Consider the following 8,505-nt stretch of genomic DNA (forward strand, 5'->3'; position numbering starts at 1 on the left):
TGGGAGATTGTGTATGTCTCTTCTTCTCTCCCACATTCCTTTCCATTGATGATGCTAGTGAGAGTGAAAGGGTGTGTGAGAGGAGAGGGCTATTGTATTGAAGCTACCTTGGAGCTATTTAAGCCATCAAAGTCCTAAGCTCAACATAGACAACTTACATGGTGACAATGGGAGTAGGTCTTCTCAAGTGCTAGCTTGCTATAACACGGTTGTTGCCTCTTTTACAAGAGGGCGCAGCGGGTAAGCATCCAAGTTCCCCACACAAGAGAAAGTTAAGTGCACTCCACTTGGTTAGTCTTACGCTAGTGAATGTGGTGTATTTGGGCTTCCATTGGCATCTCTATCACGGGAGCACAATTTCTTTGCCTTAGTTCTTGATTAGATTCTTATGTTAGGCTGCCACAAGGTGAAAGACCCATGTGTGAGCATGCTTTGAGGGAAAACAAGCATTCAAAAGGATATTTGTTAGATTTGGTATTTTTGTTATGGTTTTTTCTTTATTGTTTTAGTATTAATTAGTGTATGTTTGTGATTAATTATGTGTGTTTGAGAGTAAGTTAGTCTATTAGTTAGGTAGTGCATTAATGTTTAATTAATTGTTGAAGTTAGTGCATTATTAAGCTAATTGTATTAAATTTTTTAGTACTAATTAGTGTTTTTAGTCTAGTGTCAATTAGTAGTATTTCTTTATTAGTTAGCTTACCTTCGCATTAGTTAACCTAATTATAGGACTATATTAACTAATTCAATAAAGTGCATTAGGTTAGCATTAGTCTAGGTTAGGTTAGGTTAGAGGTTAATCGTAGGGCTTTAGTTTTAGTTATAATTAGTATTAGGATCGATTAGTTAGTAAATTGGTAACTTGATTACATTAGGTTATTATTATTGCTAGTCTAGAGTAGGCTAGTGGACTTCACTATGGTATTAGGATTAGTTAAAAGTTTAAAAAAACCATTAATAACACAAAAAGAAAGGGAAAGGGAAGGAAAAAGAGAAAGAAAGATTTTGATCTTCAATGAAGAGAGAGAGAGATATGGAAGATTTTGAATTGAGAGAGAGTGTGTGTTAGAGGCTTCCAACTACGAGAGAGAAAGATGGTGTGGTAGGAAGCATCCAGCACCATTGTCAAAAAACTTTAATAGCATCCAAGGGAAAGGAAGTGATTCTTAATATTGGGGAGAAGGAGAAAGAAGGAGGTTGGGATAAAGTTAAGACTAGAGTCAATGTTAGGAAGAGTAAAGCTGAAGCTAGGAAAGCTCAGAGCAGTAGAAGTTATGAGACTAGGAGGAATGGGATGGGGGAGAACCATAACTCTATTATCTTCTCTAACCCTTATAGTCCACTGCTTGAGAGAGATAACTCCTTTTGCTGATAGAACAATGTTCTGATAAAGTTCTCAATGAAGCCAGAAAGGAGATTAATTTGGCTCAGAATAGTCAGAAGGATTGTGAGGAAGTGGAAATGGTTCTGGAAACTCCATTAACATGATGAATCTTAAAGAGTTCAAAGGATGCACATGGAACGTGAAAGGGATCAAAGGCAAAAAGAAAAATACCATTTTTTGGGATCTAGTGAAGTCTTGGGACCTATCTATTTTAGCTGTTTAGGAACATAATCTATTTGGCAGAATTTTGAGGATTAATTGCTTTAGGGAATGGGATATTTTTTATGGCAGCATTAATTCAGGCTTTAGTGCGGTTATGACTATAGTTAAGAGATATCTTAGCCCTATCATTATAGCTAATCATCCAGAGGGAAGAATTTTGATATTAGAGATTATTGTAAATGGTGAGAGAATATGGATCGTCAATGTTTATGGGGCTCACAATCACAAGGTTAGGAGTTGCATGTGGGATTCGATTGCTGGGGTAAATGTTCCAGTGCCTTGTTGTTTTAGGAGACTTTAATATGGTAGAAAGAGCGGTTGATAGATGTGGTGGTAGCACTATTTTATTAGGGAAAGAAAAAGGAAGTGGGAAGACCTTAGAAGGGGTTTGGGACTTAAGGATTATTGGTACCTTGGGGACTAGAGAGATAAACCAGGGCATACATACTTTAGTCTTCAATATCTTTCCTCCTCATCAAGAATTGATAGAGTTACAGTGGGGTTGGTCTCATCCTGATAGGTTTGATTTGTACCTATCTCATTTCCTCACTAGGAAATTGAGAGTGAATAATTTACTTTTGAAAGACCCTCTTTTCGTGGAATATACGGAAGTAGCCACCATCAATAACTTAAAAAGGAGAAAGGGAGCTTAGGGTTCTTGGAAACAATTTGCCAATGAGATGCAAGGTGTCATTAGGGCTATGGGTAAACAAAGAGCTGAGGAAAGGAGAGGCAAGAAAAAAATGCTCTGCTTTACTAGAGGATCTGCTGTTGAAGAGATAGACTGTTTGTTGGGCTGGATTTTGGTGACACTGAGCTCTATCTTAAGTGTCAAGCTAATATCAAAATGGAGGAAGACAAATGCTTTAGAGAACATGAGTATTGGACTAGAAAGATTCTTTTCAGCAATAAAAAGAAGCCTGACAATAAGTTCTTTAAATTGTCCAAGAATAAAGGTGACAGAGTGATGGGGAGTGCATTCTGGATGAGGATGGCACTCCTATACATGACTCCAAATCACTTGTTCTGAAATTGGTCAAGTTCTTGGGATCTACATTGAGTCTGAAAGAAGATTCTTCCTTGAGGAGGTTCCAAGCTGAAAACAGGTTGCTTGGTCGTCTTAATCAAAAAATGGATTTTGATAAAGCTAATTGGTTAGAAAGAGATATTGAGATGGATGAGTGTTGGTGTGCTTTAGTAAAGCTAGGTAGGGAGAAGGCTCGTGGGTGGGATGGTCTTTCAATTGAGTTTTTTATAACCTTTTGACCCTCATTAAAAGAGGTGGTGGTTGACATTTGTAAGAAAGCTTTGAAATTGGGTCTCTGGGGACAAGGCCTTTAAAGAAGGATTAGTGAAACTCACTCCTAAACAGTCTGCTTGCAAAGCAACAGGTTTGGCCATTGGAGGCCTATCACTCTACTGACTATGATGTATAAAATTTTAGCCAAGGTGACTGCTCTCAGAATCACTCCTGTGTTGCAAGAGATAATCTCAAAAAAACAACATGGTTTTATTAAAGGCAGGTCCATAACATCTTTGCTACTATATTGGGTAGAGACATGGCCATTAAAACTCAACAAAAATGTATTATGATGCAATTAGACCTTGAGAAAGCCTATGATAGGATACAGTGGTCATTTATTGTAAGAGTGATGGAAAGAATGGGGTTTGGTACCAGAATGGCCACTTGTATCTATACTCTCTCCTTGGGTGGATACTCTAGAGTACTCCTAAATGGAAGAATAGTCAGAGATATCTACGAAGCTCAACATCAGTAATGTTACTCGCCATATCACACAATGCAAGTGGTGTGATTCGCATGTAGTTTGGTTAACCAATTATAACCAGTGCAAGTTCTTAGTTCTTACCTCCCCATGAAAAGTTTTTTTGCACCATCCTTTCGTATATGTTTCTTGCTTTTTAGCTTTTTTTTTGGGCCATGTAACTTTTTGCTTCTCTAATACAAACTTTTATTTATGCCATGCAAACTTTTCTTTTTACTGTTATTAGATCTACTTTTTGCAATCACGATACAAACTTTTTTTTTCCCATACAAACTTTTTGCTTTCTCGACACAAAATTTTCTTTTTCCCATGCAAATACTATATTGTTCTATTCTTTTTACCATTTCATATGTAAGATTTGATTACTTTAGTTTATAAAGTCTTAATAAAATTTCTAATCTCTCTCTGTCTTTACCTTTCTCTAACTCTCTTTCTAACCCTCTCTCTCTCTCTCTAGTAGTATAGTTTCTCTAACTCTTTTCTTTCTCTTTCTAACCCTCTCTCTCTCTCTCTCTCTCAAACACACACACACAAACACATTGTTTCTCTCTAACCCTCTAACTCTCTCTGTCTCTCTCACCCTCATATATATATATAGTAGTAGCAGTAGTATAGATATATACTACTGCTAACTCTCTCTCTCTCTCTCTCTCTCTCACTCTCTCTCTCTCTCTCTCTCTCTCTCTCTCTCTCTCTCTCTAACCCTCTAACTCTCTCTGTCTCTCTCACCCTCATATATATATATAGTAGTAGCAGTAGTATAGATATATACTACTGCTAACTCTCTCTCTCTCTCTCTCTCTCTCTCTCTCTCTCTCTCTCTATAACTCTCTCTCTCTCCAACTCTCTAAGCCTCAAATAAGATATATATATTATATATATAGTAGTAGATAAGCAGTAGTATATATATACTATTGCTATATATTTTATATATATAGTAGCAGCAGTATATACATACATACATACATACATATCTATATATATATATATATATATATATATATATATATATATATATATATAGTATGGTATAAAAGAGTAGTAGTATAGTATAAAAGAAGATACATATACAAAAACACACATACACACACACATATAAAAGAGTAGTAGTATAGTATAAAAGAAGATACATATGCAAAAACACACATACACACACACATATATATAGTATATTATGGTATAGAAGAGTTGGGCACCTTGGAGCCATCATGTGGCAGCTCCCAAATAAGGTACGATAGATGTGTGTGTGTGTGTGTGTGTGTGTGTGTGTGTGTGTGTGTGTGTGTGTAATATATGTATGTATGTATGTATGTATGTATGTATGTATGTATGTATGTATGTATATATATATATATATATATATATGTATGTATGTATGTATGTATGTATGTATGTATGTATGTATGTATGTATGTATATATATATATATATATATATATATATATATATATATATATATATATATATACATACATACATACATACATATATATATACATACATACATACATATATATATACATACATACATACATATATATATATATATATATATATATATATATATATATATATACATATATATACACACATACATATATATATATATATATACATACATACATACATATATATATATATATACACAAACATACACACACACACACACACACACACAATAACAACAACAACAACAATCCCTCCACACACACATACACATGTATATACATATATATATATACATACATACATACATACATACATACATATATATATTATATTACATTGTGTAATCCTCCATGAAATTGGTCTTCCGCACCAGCCGCTGTGAAGCATCTCGTATGTCCTGCTCCACCTCATCCAACACTTCTGCCAAGAGCTCACATTTTTCTTGAGATGGTGGTGTCAGTGCTATCCGTTCTTGCCTGGATCTCTCTTCTAATGCTAAGTTGAAATGGCCTATTCCTTCTCTATTGCGTGTGCCTCAAGGCTCCTTTAATGCATGTGCCTCAAGGCTCCTTTAATGCATGTGCCCTTTGCTCACACTTTATCCTTTACTCCTCTACTACATGTGTCCTCTGTCACCCTTACCCACATTGCTAGCAACTACATCTCTAGAGATGGACTTGGAATATCTAATACTATTGTTATGTGTTTTCCCTTTATCTCCCTTGCTGTATATGCCTCTGCTGCCCTTACCCACATTACCTACGCTACTAGCAACTACATCTCTAAAGCGCAATGGAGTTTGGGAGCTACCACGTGGTAACTCTAATAAGGTATTATAGATAGATTGATAGATATATATAATCACATTAAGACTCAATGTATATTTAAAATTATTATACACATTTATTTTCTATTGTCATGATTCCTTTAATATTTTGTGAAGACGACTACCATCACTTGTGGCCTTGATGGGATCAAATGGCTGTTGTCATCGTTTTAATGGTCCCTTAATGTATAACAATTATTGTTCAGTGGGCCCTTTTAAAGGCACACATCCGCCCTAGTGTTCAGTGAAAACCCAAAAATAACGCACTCATAGTTTGTAGTGTGTAGTTTGTAGTGTGACGGCTCACTCTTTGTCTAGGCTTCTTGACACACAGAGTGTGACTATCACAATAATCGGCTCACTCTTTCTCTAGATTTTATGTTGTTAATAATTGCTAGTAGTATCTCTCTAGGCTAGGGTTATACACTTGCTATCGTGGCTGTGTGCAGCTCGCTGAACATCTGGGAGCTCTTGGGAGGCTGCCATGCTAGCGAGTGCCACATGGCAACCTCCACATAAGATATAGAAGACGAAGAAGAAGATTAAAGAAAAGAAGAAAGATGTCTTCACTTCCACATGATCTCAAAATATATTGCTTCTTTGATCGTGTAAATCAACTCTTAGGGCTCTAAGGTTTAAGAACCTTAATGGTATCTAACTTGTCATCGTTCTAGAGCTCCCTTAATGTACAACAATTATTGTTCGGTGGGCCCTTTTAAAGGCACACAACCACCCCAATGTTCAGTGAAACCCAAAAATGGCTACAAGAAAACTATAAAAAATTTTGTTTCACTTTTTGTGAATATTTAAATAATAATTTTTAAAATCTTTAAAATTATATACATTTTAGTTATAATTTAGCAAGAAAGTTTGCAAACTTTGTGAAAAAACTTGTAAGATCTAGACTTGCAATTATTTTTTTTGTTCGTAAAAATGTTTTCCATGAACGTTGATCCACCCATCCATTTTCAAAGCCCTTATCTCGTCATTGATTCTGAGTATGATTCATTTTTTTACATGCAAACAACAGTGCGGCACGTTATCGATCGCATGTGTACATATCGCCGACACGACAACAGAGGGCACACGACCCTAGGTGGAGGTACATTTGGTACTATACAATCCACATTCATGGTGGAGGGGCTCCCACGTGCCACATGGTTTGATAAGGGAGCAACATTTTAAAAAAAAATTAGTAACTGCCTTGTCTAGCATACATTGTTAATAGCCCCTCTTCTATAATATCTCATAGCGATAGATAAAAAAACTAATCGCCTTGTCTAGTGCACACTTTCAATTACCCCTCTCTTCTATAATATCTTAGCAGCTGCCAACTTGACTGGATAATAATGCACTTGTAGTTTGTAGTTTGTAGTGTGATAGTAGTAGCTGGCTCACTATTTGTCTAGGCTTCTCGACACAGAGTGTGACTGTCACAATAACTCTTTCTCTAGAGTCTATGTTGTTAATGGTTGTTGGTAGTATCTCTCTAGGCTAGGGTTTATACACTCGCTATCGTGGCTGTGTGCAACTCTCTGAACATCTGGGAGCTCTTGGGAGGTGCCATGTGGCCAAGCTAGTTGTGCAACTTGCTAAACATCTCAGAGCTCTTGGGAGACTGCCGTGTGTGGCGAAGTTAGAGACTACCACATGGCAACCTCCACGTAAGATATAGAAGAAAAAGAAGAAGAAGATTAAAGAAAAGAAAAAAGATGTCTTCACTTCCACACGATCTCAAAATATATTGCTTCTTTGATTGTGTCAATCAACTCTTAGGGCTCTCAAGTTTAAGAACCTTAATGTTATCTAACTTAAATATATATATACCACTTCCACATGATCTCAAAATATATTGCTTCTTTGATTGTGTCAATCAACTCTTAGGGCTCTAAGGTTTAAGAACCTTAATGTTATCTAATTTAAATATGTATATACCACTTCCAAAATTACTCGCAAACTTTAATCACCTTCAAAAATTTACTGACGACATTAATGCTCGATGCAATCTCCCTCTCTCGATGTCAATGCTGCCCCTTTGGTGCAAAGTTTAATGTACATTCTCCCTCTTGATGAGATGAATCCAAAAAGTTCAAACCAAGGTTACTCTTTGCACTCGATGATGATGACGTTAATGCTCTATATAATCTCCCTCCTTGGATGATGGTGCCAATTCTAACGCAAAGCTCAAACCAAAGCTACTCGATGGATGATGCCGACAACAGTGCTAAATTCAAACCAAAGCACTCGATAATGATGATGAGGATGATACTCCATCAATATTAGTTGAGATAGCATCAAAGCTTGCACAGTCTACGTGCGCATGAAGGATGGTTACCACCATCATCGTTTTTCTGCTCTCATAAACTACATACATTGCCCGAGAATATATATGACAATATTATAAGATATTAAAGATATATGTATATATATGACAATCTTTTGTCCTCAAGTAGATATGAAGGAGGAAACGATATTTGTGACATCAAATCTTGTAGATCGCGCAGTTCTACATGGTCATCTATATAGAAAAGAAAGAAGGGCACTGTATTTGTATGAGAGACATATCTATATATATATATATATATATATATATATATATATATATATATATATATATATATATATATATATATGAGAATCGTTGTAGGTTGCATCTATATATATATATATATATATATGGGAATCGTTGTAGGTTGTGTAGTTTTGTATGGGTGTGTGCACAGTAGAGAGAGAAGGGCAAGAGAGTGCACGTTGTTTTTCTGAAGGCTAAGAGAGAGCACAAATAGGGTTACCACTCAGAGAGCTAGAGAGCTGCCATGTGGACAGCTTCAAAGTAGCCA

Source organism: Cibotium barometz, chromosome 25 (assembly GCF_041138505.1).
Source record: "Cibotium barometz isolate CiBa-2024 chromosome 25, ASM4113850v1, whole genome shotgun sequence".
Lineage (NCBI taxonomy): Eukaryota > Viridiplantae > Streptophyta > Polypodiopsida > Cyatheales > Cibotiaceae > Cibotium > Cibotium barometz.